The sequence below is a fragment of the Onychomys torridus genome, chromosome 11 (genome assembly GCF_903995425.1).
Source record: "Onychomys torridus chromosome 11, mOncTor1.1, whole genome shotgun sequence".
NCBI lineage: Eukaryota > Metazoa > Chordata > Mammalia > Rodentia > Cricetidae > Onychomys > Onychomys torridus.
Window position 1 is genome coordinate 83,860,447 of NC_050453.1, and position 20,295 is coordinate 83,880,741.

Genomic DNA, 20,295 nt, shown 5'->3' on the forward strand with positions numbered 1-20,295 from the left:
ATATTAATAAAAACAGAATTACAAAATTTGCAGATATTTGAATGGACCTAAAAAGAGTCATCCAAGTGAGGTAACTTAGACTCAGATAGGCAAACATCATATTGTGACAGCTTAAAAGAGAATGTCACCCATAAACTCACATATTCCAATGCTGGGTCACAAGAGAGCACCACTATTTGAAAATTTTAAAAGATGTGTCCTTCTTGGAGGACTTGTGTCACTGGAGGTGGTCTTTGAGGTTTTCCAAAGCTCAAACCAGTCACAGTCTTTCTCTCTCTCTTCCTGTTGCCTGAGGATAGGAATGTAGAACTCTCATCATCTTCTCCATTGACATGTCTTTCTGAATGACTACATGCTCCTTGACATGATGATAGTGAACTAAACCTCTGATAATTGTAGCAAGGACCAATTAATATTTTCTTTTCACTTCCCCTCTCCCCTAGTTTCCATATCTCTGTCTACACCTCCAGGTTCTTTACCCAAGGCCAGGCTAGATCCATTACTTCAAGGAAAGCCACTGGCCACCACTGACTTCCCAATAATCCTCAACAATCTCCAAAAGCAGTCCCTCCCCTGGGCTTGATATTCTAACCCACAACATCAGCAGAAAACCTATACTTTACCATAGGCCAGACCAGTACTAGGAACCCAAAGTAAAACACTACCAACAGAGAGTTAACACTCCCTAACACTAACCCAATAACCTCCAATGGTACCCCTTCATAAACTCCATATCAAAGTCCAAATATTTGTGGAAAACTGCTGTATGGGAGGCCACAATTTACTAGGAATATCAGTGACCAACCAGGTGCCAAGAATGCCAGAGTCCTAGTGATACTCAGAACCACAGACAGTGTTGGCAGCCAAACTCCTAGAGGTTTTGCAGGTGGCAAAACCCCATCAGAGACATCTGACTAGACCTCAAGACTCCATGTCACTACAACCATTGGTCACTGTGGCAGAAGACCAGAGAGAAAACAGAAACTAAAGGAAAAAACACTCACCATACAAAGACAAATACAGGAATCAACACCTATACCTATAATTGTCACAAACCCAGATGCCTAAATGTCAGTGTGAGAACACAATCAAAACCAGAAAGGATGATATGGCATCACTAGAGCCCAGCTATCCCACAACAGCGAAGTCTGAAGCACAAAAAACATGACTTTAAAACCAATTTCACAGGACTCTGGCACCCTCTTCTGGCCTCTGTAGATAATAAATAATGTAAATTAAAACACACACACACACACACACACACACACACACACACACACACACAAATACTAGAGGTCCTAAAAGAGGAAATGGAAAAAAATATTAAAGAAATTGAAGAAAGACAAACAATGAATTTATAGGAAAGCAATAAATTCCTTAAAAAATTTCAAGAAATCCAAGAAAAAACAAAGAGGTGAAGGAAACTTCAAGACCTGAACATAGAAACAGAAGCAATTAAACACACACACACACACACACACACACACACACACACACACACACGGAGAGAGAGAGAGAGAGACACAGAGAGAGAGAGACAGAGACAGAGAGACAGAGACAGAGACAGGGATGAAGGAAATTATCGAAATGGATAATCTGGGCAAATAAAAGAAATACAGATAAAATAATCACCAACAGAATACAAGATAAAGAAGAGAGAATCTCAGGCATTGAAGATAAAATAGAAGAAATAAATTCATCAGTCAAAAAAATATTGAATCTAAAAATTCCCTAAACTATTCATGAAATATCAAAAATCATGAATCGACCAAACCTCACAATAAAAGGAAAAAAAGGAGAAGAAACCCAGCTCAAAAACCCAGAAAAAGGCATTTAACAAAATCATAGAAAACATTTTCCCTAAAGAATAAGCTTACAGAACACCGAATAGATTGGATCAAAAATGAAGTCTCCTTACCACATAATAATCAAAACATTAAAAAATAAAGAATATTAAAAAGCTATGAAGGAAGTAGCCCAAGTAATACATTAATTATTAGTGTAGAGTATTACACTTCACTACACAATGGAGATTCTAAAAGCCAGAAGGGGCAGGAATGATGTCTTACAGACTGTAAGAGACCAAAAATGCCATCTCAGACTACTATGACAATATGGTGATATTTTTATTTGTACTGAAATGTGATTTTATTTGTATGTTAATAAAGTTCCCTTGGGGTCAGAGAGAGCCATAGCAGAAGCTGGGCGGTGTTGGTGCACACCCTTAATCCCAGCAATTTGGAGGCAGAGCTAGGTGAATCTCTGTGTGTTCAAGAATACAGCCAGCAGGGTGACATACACCTTTAATCTCAATACCAACCATAGAAGACCTGGAGGTCTGTACAGACAGGCAGTGACAAGGAGGTCATGTGGCTGGGTTTACAACCAATGATAAGGCAGAACAGAAAGTCTATATCAAAGACAGGACACAGGAAGTAGCTCTCTTGTGGAGAGGAAAGACAGAGTAGCAGTGAAGGGTAAGGTTTTTAGCTCTCAGCTATTGCTCTGACCTCTTGGCTTTTAACTCTGCAATTGCCTCTGTGTTTCTTATTTAACAAGATGGTTACATCTACATGACAATTTTAAATTTAAATAACATCTATCTGCAAATCCAGTACTACAGCAGGTACAATAAGCAAAGCTCCAACCCAATAGGGTTAAATATACTTATAAAAACATAGGCAATAATTTCCCACCAGCAAAAGCCCAAGGAATGAAACACTGCTGATACATACACACACACACACACACACACACACACACACACACACACACACACACCCTTCTACCCTGAATAACAACAAAAAATTAACAGGAATTAATAATCATTGGTCATTATTATCTCTCAACATCAATGGACTCAACTACCCAATGAAAATGCAAAAGCATTCAGAGTGAATATGAAATAAGAACCATATGGCTTCTGCCTACAAGAAACATACCTCAACAACAAAGATAGATATTACCTAAGAGTAAATTGTTGAAAAAAAGATTTACCAAACAAATAGACTTAAAACGCAAGCTGCTGTAATGACTCTAATATCTAAGAAAAGAGATTTCAAACCAAAATTCAAAAAAGAAATGGAGAAGGACATTTCATACTCATCACAGTAAAATTCCCCAAGAAGGCATAGCCATTCTTAATATCTAGATCCCAAATGAAAGGGCACCTCCATTTTTAAGAGAAACATTGCTGAAACATAAATCACATATTGAACTTTACTTTTTAATTCTGTGGAATTTCATCACTCCACTTTCACAAATGGAGAGGCCATCCATATAAAGATAACTGTGAAATAGTGGAGCTAACCAACGTTATGATTCAAATGGACCTAACAGATACCTACAAAACACTTCATTAAACACAAAATAATTTTTATCTCCTCAGAACCTCATACAATTGGCTCTATAACAAAACATATACTCAGTCAAAAAGCATGACTTAGAAGATAAAAGAAATTTTAAAAAATCTCCTGTAAATTATCAGACTACCATAGATTAAAGATAGACTTCTCCAACAACAGAAACCACAGAAAGCCGAAAAACTCATGTAAACTGTACAACTCTCTACTAAATTGGGTAAAGGAACAAATGACAAAATTATAGACTTCCTATAATTTAATGTAAATGAGTGAAACATACGAAAATTAATAAGACCCATTTAAATGGCACAAATTTGAGAGTTCTTAGCACTAAGTGACTTAATAAAGAAATTAAAGAAATCTCACAAAAGTTCCCTAACAGCACATCATAAACCTATAGTATGAAAACAAGGAAATGCACCAAAAAGAACTTGATGCTCATAAGGAGTGCTGAAATCAATAAAACAGCAAAAAAAAAAAAAAAAGAAACAGAGAGAGAAAAAATACAAATAATCAATTAACCAGAGACTGCAGCCAGACACTGCAGTCTCAACACACTGCTCCCACACCCATTTGCCAGAGGCCCCAGCCACTTCCTGAGACTCAGAGACCAGCCCCCAGCTCCCATCTGGACTAGAGGTGAGTGCCTGAGGTTATATCCAGAGAGGCAACTGTCCCTGAGCCCCACCGCTGAAAAGAGGCCATCCCGGCAGGACCTGCCCAACTTGGCTCCAGTTTCCTGCCAATCGGTGGGCCCTGAAGGAAGGCTCTCCTTTTCCAAGACTGCAGGCAGTCACCACACATTGCCCCTACACCCCAGCCACTTCCTGAGAAACAGAGACCAGCCCCCAGTTTTCATCCTGCCCTGGAACTCCCATCTGGACAAGAGGAGCTCCCATCTGGGCAAAATAAGGAGAACCCAGGGACTGTCCAGCCCCCCATCTCCTATCCATCCAGCACTCTCATCTGGACCAGTGCTTCCATCTGGCCAAGACCTTCCATCTGGACCAGAGACAGGCTCCCTAAATCTGTCAGCTCTCTCTGGAAAAAGTACACTGATAACACCAAGAACAAACACAAGAGGAGATGGGCAGATGTCAAGGCAGAAGTACATACAACAAAATAAAGAGCAATACAGCATCGCCAGAACCTAGCCCTTCTCCAACAGCTAGACCTGAACATCATGGAATGGAAGAGGAAGAAAACAACCTTATAAGTAAGATCATGAAGAGGCTAGAGCCTTATATAGAAGAAATAAAAAATAAAGTAGAGGAACAGACAAACAAAAAATGGGAAGAACACTATAAAAAACTAGAGGAAAGGACAATTAAAGCAGAAGAAAACAATAAATCCTTGAAAGAAAATCATGAAAAAGCAAGGGAGACAATCCAAGACCTGACGAGGGAAATAGATTTTCTATTGCCAACATTCCTTCTGCTAGTGTCTTCTTCATTTTTTTTCTGAGTAAAAAACAGGATCTTCAGAGGCAAGTATAATCAACAGAATGCAAGAGATGGAAGAGAGGATCTCTGGTGTTGAAGATACGGTAGAAGAAATAGATTCATCAGTCAAAGAAAACACTAAAACCAACAAAGACATGACCCAAAGTGTCCAAGAAATTTGAGACACCATGAAAAAACCAAACCTACAAATAATAGGGATAAAGGAGAATACCAACTCAAAGGCACAGAAAATATATTTAACAAGATCATAGAAGAAAACTTTCCCAACTTAAAGAAGGAAATGCCTATGAAGATACAAGAAGCCTATAGAACACCAAACAGACTAGACCCCCCAAAAAAACTCCCATCGCCACATAATAATTAAGCAAATAAACATACAGAATAAAGAAAGAATATTAAAGGCAGCAAAGGAAAAAGGCGAAGTGACTTATAAAGGCAAACCCATCAGAATAACACCTGATTTCTCAACGGAGACGTTGAAAGCCAGAAGGACCTGGACAGATATAATGCAGACACTAAGAGACCACGGGTGCCCACCTAGACAAATATACCAAGCAAAACTTTCAATCATCATAGATGGAGTGAACAAGACCTTCCAGGACAAAACCAGATTTAAACAATACTTATCCACAAACCCAGCCCTACAGAAAGCACTAGAAGGAAAATTCCAACCGAAGGAAAGCAGATACAACCATGAAAACACAGGCAATAGATAACACCACAGCAGTAAACCCCAAAGAAGAGAAGTACACACACACTACCACCAAAAAATGAAAATAACAACAGGAATGAACAATCACTGGTCATTAATATCCGTTAACATCAATGGATTTAATTCACCTATAAAAAGACACAGACTAACAGAATGGATACAAAAACAGGACCCATCTTTCTGCTACATACAAGAAACACACCTCACATACAAAGACAGACACCTCCTAAGAATAAAAGGCTGGGAAAAGAATTTTCAATCAAATGGTCTTAAGAAGCAAGCTGGTGTAGCCATCCTAACATCCAGCAAAATAGACTTCAAACTAAAATCCATCAAAAGAGATGATGAAGGACATTACATACTCATCATAGGAAAGATCCACCAAGATGAAGTCTCAATTCTGAACATTTATGCCCCAAACATAAGGGCACCCACATATATAAAAGAAACATTACTAAAGCTTAAATCACATATAAAACCCCACACATTAATAGTGGGAGACTTCAACACCCCACTTTCACCTCTGGACTGATCGGCCAATTTGAAACTTAACAGAGAGATAATGGACTTCACTGATGTTATGGCTCAAATGTACTTAATTGATATCTACAGAACATTCCATGCAAACAAAATAATATACCTTCTTCTCAGCACCCCATGGAACCTTCTCTAAAATCGACCACATACTTGGCCACAAAGCAAATCTCAATAGATACAAAACAGTTGGAATAACCTCATGTGTTCTATCAGACCACCATGGTTTAAAGTTAGATTTCAACAACAGAAAAAACTACAGAAATCCTACAATCTCATGGAAACTGAATAATGCTCAACTGAATCACTTATGGGTTAAGGAAGAAATAAAGAAAGAAATTAAAGACTTCCTAGAGATCAATGAAAATGAATAAACCACATAACCAAACTTATGGGATACTATGAAAGCAGTGCTAAGAGGGAAATTCACAGCACTGAATGACCACATAAAGAAGCTCGAGACATCTCACGCTAATGACTTGACAGCACACCTGAAAGCCCTTGAACAGGAAGAAGCAAAGTCTCCCATGAGGAACAGACATCAGGAAATTATCAAATTGAGAGCTGAGATCAATAAAATAGAAATAAAGAGAACAATACAAAGGATTAATGAAACAAAGAGTTGGTTCTTTGAGAAGATCAACAAGATACACAAGCCCTTATCCAAACTAACCAAAAGACAGAGAGAGAGCATCCAAATTAACAAAATCAGAAATGAAAAGGGGGACATAACAACAGACAATGATGATTCCAGTGAATCATCAGGTCATACTTCAAAAACCTCTACTCCACAAAACTGGAAAATCTAAAAGAAATGGATAATTTTCTGGATAGGTACCACATACCTAAGTTAAATCAAGACCAGATAAACGATTTAAATAGTCCAATAACCCCTAAGGAAATAGAATCAGTCATTAAAAGTCTCCCAACAAAAAAATAAAAAGCCCTGGACCAGATTGTTTCACTTCAGAATTCTACCAGATCTTCAAAGAAGACTTAATACCAATACTCTTTAAATTGTTCCACACAATAGAAGCAGAAGGTATATTACCAAACTCCTATGAGGCTACAATTACCCTGATTCCTAAACCAAACAAAGATGCATCAAAGAAAGAGAACTAAAGACCCATCTCCGTCATGAACATTGATGCAAAAATACTCAATAAAATTCTGGTGAACAGACTCCAAGAACACATCAAAACAATTATCCACCATGATCAAGTAGGCTTCATCCCAGGGATGCAAGAGTGGTTCAACATAGGAAAGTCTGTCAATGTAATACACCATATAAACAAACTCAAAGAAAAAAAAAAAAAAAACACCACATGATCATCTCACAAGATGCAGAAAAGGCATTTGACAAAATCCAACACTCCTTCATGATAAAGGGCTTGGAGGGATCAGGAATACAGGGAACATACCTAAACATAATAAAGGCAATCTACAGCAAGCCAACAGCCAACATCAAATTAAATGGAGAGAAACTCAATGCAATACCACTAAACTCAGGAACAATGCAAGGCTATCCCCTCACCCCCTACTTATTCAATATAGTACTTGAAGTTCTAGCCAGAGCTATAAGACAACGTAGAGAGATTAAGGGGATAAAAATTGGAAAGGAAGAAGTCAAGCTCTCCCTATTTGCAGATTACATGTGTGACCCCAAAAATTCAACCAAGGAACTGATACAGCTAATAAAACCTTCAGCAACATTTCAGGATACAAGTTCAACTCAAAAAAATCAGTAGCCCTTCTATATACAGTATACAAACAGGCTGAGAAGGAAATCAGATATACAACACCCTTTACAATAGCCACAAATGATATAAAATACATTGGGGTTATGCTAACTAAGCATGTGAAGGACCTATATGACAAGAACATTAAGACCCTGAAAAAAGAAATTGAAGATATCAGAAAATGGAAAGAGGCAGGATTAACAGAGTAAAAATGGCTATCTTACCAAAAGCAATCTACAGATTCAATGCAATCCCCATCAAATTACCAACACAAATTCTTCACAGATCTGGAAAGATTAATACTCAACTTCATACGGAAAAAGAAAAAAACAAGGACAGCCCCAAAAATCCTGTACAATAAAACAACCTCTGGAGGCATCACAATCCCTGACCTTAATCTCTACTATAGAGCTTCCTTAATAAAAACAGCTTGGCACTGGCATAAAAACCAACATGAGGACCAATGGAATGGAATTGAAGTCCCTGACATTAACCTGCACACCTATGAACATGTAATTTTTGACAAAGAAGCCAAAAATGTACAATGGAAAAAAGAAAGCATCTTCAGCAAATGGTGCTGGCATAACTGGATGTCAATGTGTAGAAGGCTGCAAATAGATCCATATCTGTCACTGTGCACAAAATGTAACTCTAAGTGGATCAAAGACTTCAACATAAATCCAGCTACTCTGAACCTGATAGTAGAGAAAATAGGAAGTACTCTTGAATGCGTTGGCACTGGAGATCAGTTTCTAAATAAAAAAACAGTAGCACAGACACTGAGGGAAACAATCAATCAATGGGACCTGTTGAAACTGAGAAGCTTTTGTAGAGCAAAGGACATCGTCAACAGGACAAAGCAACAGCCTACAGAATGGGAAAAGTTCTTCACCAACCCCACATCTGACAGGGCTGATATCCAGAATATATAAGGAACTCAAGAAATTAGACATCAAAATGCGCAACAGTCCAATTAAGAAATGGGCTATAGAACTAAACAGAGAATTGTCTACTGATGAAGTACAAATGGCTGAAAGACATTTAAGGATTTGCTCAACATCCCTAATTATCCAGGAAATGCAAATCAAAATGACTCTGAGATACCACCTTACACCTGTCAGAATGGCTAATATCAGAAGCACAGAAGACAGCTTATGCTGGAGAGGATGTGAAGCAAGGGGAAATCTCCTCCACTGCTGGTGGCAGTGCAAGCTTGAATAGCCACTTTGGAAATCAATATGGCGCTTCCTTAGAAAATTGGGAATCCATCTCCCCCACACCCATCTATACCACTCTTAGGCATATACCCAAGGAATGCTCAATCATACCACAAGGGCATTTGCTCAGATATGTTCATATCAGCTTTGTTTGTAATATCCAGAACCTGGAAACAACCTAGATGTCCTTCAACTGAAGAATGGATAAAGGAAATATGGCACATATACACAATGGAGTACTACTCAGCAGAGAAAAACAATGAAATCATGAGGTTTGCAGGCAAATGGATGGATCTAAAAAAAAAAAAAAAACATCCTGAGTGTGGTATCCCAGACTCAGAAGAACTAACACAGTATGTACTCACTCATAGGAGGATACTAGATGTAAAACAAAGATGACTAGACTGCTACACAACTCCAGGGAGGCTACCTGGAAAATGGGACCCTAGGAAAGACCCAAGGATCACCCAATGACAGAGAAATGGATGAGATCTGCATGAACAACCTGGAACACAGTGGGGTAATGAAGGGCAATACTTGAGGGAAAGAAAGCTTAGGGGAGCAGGAGATCCCAGGTGGATTAAGAACAGAAAGGGAGATTGAGGAATAACAGACCATGATAAGTGAAGACCACATGAGAACAGGAATAGGCAGAGTGCTTGAGAGATCCCCAGAAATCCACAATGATATATCCTCTGTAGACTGCTGTTAATGGTCGATAGAAAGCCTCTCTGACCTAGTCTGGTTATCAGATGACTAAAAACCCTAACAGTGCTCTTGTAACTCTCATCCAATAACTGATGGAAGTGGATGCAGAGATCTTCAGCCAGACCCTAGATGGAGCTCCAGGTATCAACTCTCGAGAAAGAGGAGGGTCTGCAAGAGTGTGAATTGTTGAATCCAAGATTGCAAAAAGCACAGGGACAAATAGCCAATCGAATGGAAGCACATGAATTATGAACAAAAGTCTGTGGAGCTCCCAGCTGGATCAGGTCCTCTGGATAAGTGAGACAATTGAATAGCTTGATCTGTTTGGGAGCCACCCAGTCTGTGGGACCAGGATCTGTCCTTAGTGCATGAGCTAGCTGTTTGAAACCTTGGGCTTACACAGGGACACTTTGCTCAGTCTGGAAGCAGGTGACAGGACCTGCCTGTACTGAATTCACCAGGTTTAAATGAATCCCCAGGGGTGCCTTGATCCTGGAGGACATGGGAATGGAAGGGAGGGTCTGGGGGGAAGTTGGGGGTGGATGTGGGAGGGGGGAGGACAGGGGAACCCATGGCTGATGTATGAAATTAAAACCACATAGTAATAAATAAAAAATATTTTAAAAATTAAAAAAAATAATTTTAGAAAAAGATAATGTTTCCCCAAAACTTTATTTTTTTTATTTAAATAGCATTTTGTCTTTATTTTATATACTAACTCTAGTTTACTCTCTATCCTCTCCTCTTGATTCCCCCATTTCTCCCAATCTATCTTTCTCCCCTTCGACTCTAGCTCTTCCCCTTGCATCAAAGCTGGGCAAGATATTCCAACCTGGGAACATGTTCCTAAAAACCAACTTGGTGCCAGGGACAGGTCCTGATCTCACTGCTAGGAGACTTACAAAGAGACCAGGCTACACAACTGTCACACACATGCAGAAGGCCTAGGTTGGTCCCAAGGACGCTCTGTAAATGTTGGTCCAGAGACCATAAGCTCCAACAAGCTCAGGATCAGTTGACTTTGTTGCTTCTCCATCATGACATCCTCTGTTTCTTTATTTAGGAAGAGTCCTGGAGCTAATCCCAGTGATTGGCAATGGATCTTTGCATTTGCTTCCATCAGTGACTGTATATAGTATCTCTGAGGACAATTAATGTAGTCACCAATCTGATTATAATTGATGACCAGTTAAGACAACTTCTCTACTAGTACTAGGAGTCTTAGCTGGGGTTATCATTGTGGATTTTGGGGGATTTCCCTTACACCAGGTTTCTCCCTAATCCCAAAATACACCCTAATCAAGATAGCATCTTTGTTACTCTTCTCCTCAATCCTATCCTCAACTTGCCCCCAGTAACTAGCCCTAGCCCATACAACCAGCTCCCTCTATTTACTATCCTTCCATCTTCCCTCCCACAGCTCCAATTTACCCAGGAGATCTCTTATATTTTCCCTTCTCAGGAAAATTATTGCATCCCCTCTTGTGCTCTCCTTGTTTTCCCCAACCCCTAATGGTTCCCTCTACCAAGTTATTTCTTTTGTTACTCTCCCTCTCCATCACTCCATCCATTCTGGCCACCACAGTCTCTCCTGTTGCAATCTTCAATCCCTTCTACCCCCTCTCAATTTACCCAGGAGATCTTAACTGTTTTCCCATCCTGGAGTCCTACATGTGTGTTTCTCTTAGTGTCATCCTTTTTACCTAGCTCCTCTGAGGTTGTGAATTGTAGCCTGTTTATCCTTTGCTTTGTGTCTAATATTCATTTAAGAGTGAGTACATACTATGTTTGTCTTTCTGGGTCTGAGTTACCTCACTCAGGATGATTCTTTCTAATTCCATCCATTTGCCTACAAATATCATGATGTCATTTTTTTAACTGCTAAATAATACCCCACTCTGTAAATGTACCACATTTTCCTTATCCATTGTTCAGTGGAGGGGTATCTAGGTTGTTTCCAGGTTCTGGCTATTGCAAATAATACTGCTATGAACATGGATGAGCAAGTGACCTTGTGGTATGATTGAGGACCTTTTGGGTGTATGCCCAATAGTGTTATTGCTGGGCCTTAAGGTAGGTTGTTTCCCAATTTTCTGATAAACTGCCATACTGATTTTCAGAGTGTCCCTACAAGTTTGCTCTCCCACCAGTAGTGGAGGAGTGTTCCCCTTACTACACATCCTATCCAACATAAGCTATTGATCACGGCCATTCTGAGAGGTGTAAGATGGTATCTCACAGTCATTTTTTATTTGTACTTCCCTGATGGCTAATAATGTTGAGCAATTCCTTAAATGTCTTTCAGACACTTGAGATTTTTCTTTTGAGAATTCTCTGTTTAGCTTCATACTCCATTTTTAATAGGATTGTTTGGTATTTTGATGACTAGATTCTTGAACCCTTTATGTATTTTGGAGATCATCCCTCTGTCAGATATTGGGTTGGTGCAGATCTTTCCCCATTCTGTAGATTGCCATTTTGTCTTGTTGACCATGCCTTTTGCATGAGGATCTATATGGATCTTTTTGTATTCTTCTACATGGTGGCATACATTTATCCAGCACCATTTGTTGAAGATGCTTCCTTTTTTTCTCTTTTATATTTTTAGCTTGTTTGTTGAAAATGAGGTGTTCATAGGCCTTGGATTAATGTCAGGATCTTTGATTTGATTCCATTGATGTACATGTCTATTTTTATGTTAATACCAAGCTGTTTTAATCGCTATTGCTCTATATTAGAGCCTGAAGTCAGGGATGCTGATGCCTCTCAAAGTTCCTTTATTATACATGCCTGTTTTAGCTATCCTTAGGATTTTTTTTTAATAAATAAAGTTATGTATTATTTTTTTCAGTTCTGTGAAGCATTTTGTTGCAAGTTTGATGGGGATTGCATTGAATCTGTAGATTGCTTTTGGTAAGATTGCCTTCTTTTTTTTACTATGTTGACCCTACCTATCAAAGAACATTGGAGATCTTTCCATTTTCTGACATCTTCTTCAATTTCTTTCTTTAAAGGCTTTAAAGTACCAATCATATAGGTCTTTCACTCATGTGGTTAGAGTTACCCCAAGATATTATATGTTATCTGTTGCTATTGTAAAGGGTAATGTTTCTCTGATTTCTTTCTCAGCCTGTTTATCCTTTGTATATAAAAAAGCTACTGAATTTTTTTAGTTAACCTTGTGTCCTGCCACATTACTGAATATGTTTATTAGCTCTAAGAGTTCTCTGATAGAATTATTGGGGACACTTATGTAAGCTATCATATCAGCAGCAAATAGCAAATGTTTGACTTCTTTCCTAATTTGTATTTTCTCAATATTTTTTCCAGGTTATTAATGATATGAATGTGTACTTGTCTTTGGGACAAGTCCAAAATAGGACCCTTTGGGCTATCCTTACTGACATTTTCATTTCCACTAGACCATTCCTAGCTTCCTGTACCTCATAGTAATTGCTATCTAAAGGTTTGTGAGAGCTTACAATTTTATGCACGCTACTCTAGGGCTACCAATTTCAGATGTGTTCCTACATGTGTTAATTGAGATAAAATCCAGAGAAGCATTTTTCCTAGAAACATTTTTAACATGGATTCAAGAAATTAATTGCTCAGATTATCTCAAATTTCTCTTACAATAGAGGTAGCAATGGTTTCTAAGTTCTTTACAAGTTAGAGGTGAGCACACAAGTCCCAATATTAGAAATTTAATATTATAAGCTGTACTGCATTTGTTTTGCTGGCTTTTATGTTTTTTTGGTTACATATGTTATGGATTCTTTAGATAGTTTAGGTTGATGTTAAAATAGTCACTCATGTGTTTTAGATTTCCATGTTCTGGAAATGTAGGAATCTTTCACCATGCTTGGCTTATTGTTGCTACAAATGAACATATACATGTGTAACGGTTCAATAGGCAAACCACAAAAATTGTAAATTTACTCAGGTACTAGACACCTTGCACCCTTTTCTTCCTTCATTCGTCCAGGCATGTTTGGATGGAGAGACGACTTCTGAAATTCTTGCATCTTTCAAGATTATTTTTCATCTTCAGTTTTCAATACTTTAGGGATAAAATGTCTAGGTTTGGTTGACAAGCAAGTCATCCTTACTCTGAACTGCATACCTTTCTTTCTTCTATATTAGAAAACTTTATTAATTTTTCTTCAAATATTTTTTCATTAGTTCTTCTGTGACTCTAAATCTACTTTTTAATCTTACACATTTTGGTTTCATTATTTTCCCATTTTTTCATTATTGACTTCATAGTAATGCATAATCATTACTTTTGAGTTTTCTAATTTCTGAATATTTATATTGTTTCTATTATGCTTCTAGTCCAACTGTTAACACTTTAATCAGGCTCTCAACTTCTCAGTTCTTTGATTTTTGTTTTTATTTTGTGTTTTAAGATTCACTAACTTCACATTTATTTCAATTTCAACTATATATTTGCATTTGTCTCAAAGATCATGTTTGTAAGGTCCTGCTCTGATATATTTTTGTGATAACTACAATACCTAAGTCACTTAAGATGAACAATTTTTTAACTTTTTTTTTCATAATAGAAAAGATGTGGCATGTTTTCTTTTTAAAATTAATTTATTTTGTTCCAGGACCTCTGGATGTCTCTAGCCATCCTCCTATAAAAGTGTTCTGCATTTGACATTTGGGTTTAATTAGTCAATGCTATCAATTTTTATGAAAATTTACTATACATTTTATTTCATGCTGTTGGGAATTGTGACAACTTTGGATGAACATTATCCTCATATTTAACCTGTATATTATTACTCACTTTACTTTATTAACAGAATATTGTTGTATTACTTAGGCTCAGATCAGTTGCTTTAGTTTTTTTTCCTCACAAATTCTTCCTGTGTACAAAAATAAACCCACACAGAGAGATAAAAGTAAAAGCTAGATTTTGTAACTTTTTTAACTGAACTATATGAAAAGATTGTTCATTTGATTCCACCTCCCGGATAAGGTTATTATTAAATAACTTAAATATGCACTTATATATCAACTCAAGAAGGTTCTAAACTTTTGAAATGAAAATAAGAAGCAGTAAAGTTGTGAAGTAAACTAGAAAATTATACATTTTTAGCATCTGTATGGATGAGATTAAAAACTCATTTCTCATAACCTAAACTAGTTATATTTTGTCTGCTATACATTCAATTGATTTATTTTTTCTGTAAGAGTGACAATTTGTCTTACATTTAAAGACTGTTTCTTTCATTCTCATCATTTTTGCCAAAGCTATTTTAACCCTACAGTGTTTCTTTCAGCTCCTCAGATTACACTATTAACATATGACCCATTGCACTTCTATTCTGGGATAAGATCTACTTAGGGGCTTTCTGCTGAGAGATTTTAAGTACTTATGATAAAGCCAGGACCAAGAGAATTTATTCAGAAAGTGTTTGTAGATGTGAAAAATGTTGCCTAATGGAATCTTAAACTGCCAAAAGAGAAAAGTATATCTTGATATGTGCTTGGCATACAGTTGCAGAAACTATGCCAAACAAGCTTAATTTTGTGTGAACTTCAAGATTTTCTCTGTGAAGCATTTCTTCCACTGCTCACTATAAAATGAAATCTCTCTCAGGTTCAGAGGATATGATTCACTCTGCTTTGCCTTTTGCATCTGAAGAAGCTTAAACTATTTCAGATACTAGCTGTTGAAATAACTTTGCTGAATTCTGTACTATTTACTTGAGGATGAAGACAGCATTTTTCATGTTCTGCTGATTTGTGGATAGTTGACTGCATATATTGGATGTTTTTTATTAAGTAGTCTGTTTAATGCATGCTATGTTAAATGAATTAGGACAATGCTGTTCAATTTAGCCTATTAGTAGTCAAACTGCTTTTAGTAAACACTAAAGATCCCAAATATCCCTATTAAATTTTATCACAATGAAATACCCAATTGCATATACCCTGAACATTCAAAATACATTAAATTTCATGATAAATTGATCATTCATACAGGGCTACAGTGGGTTTTAATCACTGTAAAATGATACACATATGAAATTTACACAGTATTTAGGTATACAAATTACTTGTAGCTGTTAAATTCTGAGACTAATTAGTACATGTTGCCAAATATGACAGTTCATACATCACCGAATGATTAATATTTTTTTTTTTTGCCAGAGCTGAGGACTGATCCCAGGGCCATGTACTTGCTAGGCAAGTGGTCTACCACTGAGCTAAATCCCCAACTCCCTGAATGATTAATATTAAGTCATCAAAACTATCATTCTTTTAATAAATTCATTTAATGTACAAATATTAACAACAAAATGTATAGCATTTTATTCTATGTAAATTTTAAGACCATAAACATGGATGATATATCACTCATGACTCCTACATAAGCTAAAATGCTAGAGAGATGAAAGCTGAAATTACAAATTCAGAAATTTGTGAAGGATACAAATTCTAATTTAGATTGTAATGCAAAACTAAGTTTGAATAAAACATTTTAGTAATTTTATAGATTGTGGACAGAAACATAAGAAGTAATTCAATCTTAATTTTGAAGGAGCATACAGCTTACGTTAGGTCTAAGGTAAATGCATCTGCAGTGGATAGATATAGATACATATAACTATAGGTGCCTGCAAACAGAACGGGGTATTATTTGCCCTGGAGATGGAGTCATGAGTGGTTGTGAGGCTCTCAATATGGATGCTAGGAACTTGAACTTGACTCCTCTACAAGCACATAAAATGGGCTTATCTACTAAGACATCTCTCCAGTCTCTATAAATACAAATTTTGAGAAATAAAATTATAGAGTAACAAATATAACACTAAAATCTTATTAAATAAATATTATATCAACCAGTTAACAAGTTATATCACAGTATTTTTTTTCTCCAGCCAGAGTGTGGTAATATAGCTTACCTACTTAATAAAAAACACTGTATATCCTCAAACCATTAATGAAAGTATATAATTGAAGCTGAGGTAAAACAAAATAACTGAAATTTGAAATAGGTTTGGCAAATTTATTTAATGAATATTTAGCAAACATATCCTAGTTTACTTAATATATATGAGAAAGCTTAATGGAGTTAAGCAGGAGACAACCCTAGGCTTTCACTGAACAGTGGATAGTGAAAAACACAACAACAAAAGTTAAAACATGCATGCAGTCAAAACTTCCAATTATTTAAGGATGGCATATGTACATGTAAGTATCTTTAAAAAACTTTGTTAAATTAATAATAAATTAAACATTTTGAGTAGCAGAGAAAAGCTGATAATAAAGGTACTTTTATTGTTTAATCAGAAATGAAATAAGTCTCTGAGTTATATTAAAGAGAGTTTGAGACATTGAAACCTGGATGATGTTTAATTTTAATTTCTCTCCTACTCTATCTTCTCAGATCCTTTTCTAGCTCTTTTCTGTTCAGAAACTGTCAGACTTCCCATGGACAACAACCAGACATGGTCAAGTTGCATTAAGACTAATCACCTCCTCTTGCATTAGGGCAGGGCATAGCAACTCAGTATGAAGAATTGGTTCCCACATGCCAGTCATAGCAACTCTTCCCTACAGAAGACCAAGTTCTCCACCTGCACTCAACCCTGAAGCCACCAATTGTGGGTCACTGTACTTCAGCATTCTTACCACAATTTTCAGTTCTCTTCAAAACTTTCTGTTTAAACTCTTATTTTTGTTTTGGTGGGATGAGGTAGGGGTAGGATTGACACAGAAAACATCTATGCTCCTCTTTCCCAACTATGAGTATATAGTCATCAATGCCACTGAAAAAATATCCAATTGTGTAAATGCATTACATTTCAATATCCATTCATCAGTTGATGGGCACCCTGTTGTTGGCTGTTTTTGCACTTTTCCAGAGCCCACCCCCAGCTCCCAAATAAATCAAACATGGAGGCTTATTCTTACTTACAAATGCCAGGCCTTGGCATGGCTCATTTCTTGCCAGCTTTTCTTAATTTAAACTAGCCCATCTACCTTTTGCCTCTGGGCTTTTTCCTTTTCTTATTTCTGTATATATTTTTCTTCTTTATTTATATTATTACTATATTTTACATACCAACCAAAGATCCCCCTCTTATCTCTTCTCCCACTTTACCCACACTGCCAAGACCTATCCCCTATCTCTTTCTCCAAAATGGTAAGGCCTTCCATGGGGTGTCAGCAAAGCCTGTTGCATTCAGTTGAGGCAGGATCAAGCTTCACCACTGCATCAAAGGTGAACAAGGCACACCACCATAGGTAATGGGTTCAAGAAAGCCATCTTATTCACCAGGATAGATCCTGATCATACTGCCAGGGTCCCCTCAAAGAGAGAAAGCTACAAAACTATATGCAGAAGGTCTTGTCTGGTCCCAAGCAGGTTCCATAACTGTTGGTCTAATATCTGTGAGCTCCTAAAAGGTTGGTTCAGTTTTCTGTAGATTTCCCAATCATGATATTGACCCCACTTGCTCATATAATCTCTCTTTTCTCTCTTTGACTGGACTCCTGGAACTTGGCCTGGTGCTTGATTATGGATCTCTGCATTTGTTCCCAAGAGTTACTGAAGAAAGGTTCTATGATGACATTTAAGGTATTCACCAATCTTATTACCAGTGTAGGCCAATTCAGGCACCCTTTTCATTATTGGGAGTAGAGTAGTCTGGGGTCATTTTTCTGGATTACTGGGAATTTCCTTTGCACCAGGTTTCTCCCTCACTCCATAATGTCTCCCTCTATCAAGATATATTATTCATTACTTCTGTATATCTTTCACTCTTATTCTGTGGTTGCTTGTGCTGGATGGCTGGCCCCTAGCATCCCTTTCTCCTTGTTCTCTTGTTCTTTCTTCTTTTCCTCCCAGATTTCTCCTTCTATTTATTCTCTCTGCCTGCCAGCAATGCCTACCCTTTCTCCTGGCTCTCTATTGGCCATTCTGCTTTTTATTAGACCACCAGGTGTTTTAGACGGGCAAAGTAACACAGTGTCACAGAGCTAAACAAATGCAACATAAAAGAATGCAATACATCTTAAAATAATATTCTACTTTTTTTCTTTTATTGCAGAAGAAGATGAATAGAGCCACATTCAACTCATTCAACTATGGATGAGAAATTATCTCTGTATAAACTACTAGAGTGCTTTTGGTATATACATAAGAGTGGTATAGCTGGATCTCAAGGGAGAACAGGTTTCAGTATTTTCAGGCAGTTTCACTCTTATCTTCATACTGGTTATAGTACTTTGTACTCCCACTAGCAAGGACTGAGTATTACAATTTTCCAGCACCTTCACCAGTATGTGCTGTCATTTGTTTTAATAATCTTATCCATTCTGACAGGGATAAAATGACTTCTCAAAGTAGTTTTAATTTGCCTTTTGCTGACAGCTCTGGATGTGGCCACTTTCAAAAATTTCTCACCTTTATGTGTTGCATTCTTTGAGATCTCTATATATCTACAGTCCTTTTTGTTTGTTTTTTCGAGACAGGTTTTCTCTGCGTAGTTTTGCACCTTTCCTGGAACTCACTTTGGAGAACAGGCTGGCCTTGAACTCACAGAGATCTGCCTGGATCTGACTCCCTGAGAGCTGGGATTAAAGGCATGCACCACCACTGCCTGTCTACAGACCATTTTTAATTGTGTTTATTTTAGTTCTGTTTATATTCTAGAGAAAACTATTGTAAGATATATATTTGGTAAAGTTTTTTTTCTTTAGGGTGATGCTTTGTTCAATAGGTGCTGTCCATTCCTGTATAGAAACTTTTGAGTTTCATGAGTTTCCATTTATTAACTGCTGTTTAATGCCTGTGATATCATTGTCCTGTTCAGAAAGTATTTTCCTATGCCTATAAATTTAAATTTATCTCTGCTTTATCATCTGTTAGATTCAAGTATATTGTCTCAAAATGGAAAACTCAGGAAGCAAAATGAAAATCTCAGAATAAACTTGTCAACACAGGGAATTGAGAGGAAAAAAGAATTTTGGGTTTGTAGGCAAAACAGGAGAAATCACTAAGTTAAAAAATAATAAATATAGGAGATGTCCAGGCACAAAAATACTCAGTAAATATAGGATGCTATGAAAAGACCAAACCTACAAAATATGTCTAGAATAAGTAAAGGTAACTCAGATCAAAAGTAAAAAGGTAATTTTAATGAAATAATAGAAGAAAATTGCAAATATCTAAAGAAGAAATTACCTATCAAAGTACAAGGGTATATAAAAGATCAAATATTCAAGAATAGAAAAGAAGTTTCCCCATGATATATAACAGTAATCTGCATAATAAATGTTCATAACAAGGACAGGATATTAAAATGTGCAAGGGTAAAAGACCAAATCACATATAACAGTGAACCCATTAGAATAACATCTGATGTTTCTCTGAAGAGGTTAACTATATGCATGGGAAGACAAGAACCAATTAATCCCAGAAGAGCTAAACAAAATAAGGCAAAATATATTTGAAACTAGAAATGAAATAATTTTTAAATAACTTCACCAATACAATACAATCACTTTTTTTTGTTGCTTTTTGGTGTTTTTTTTGTT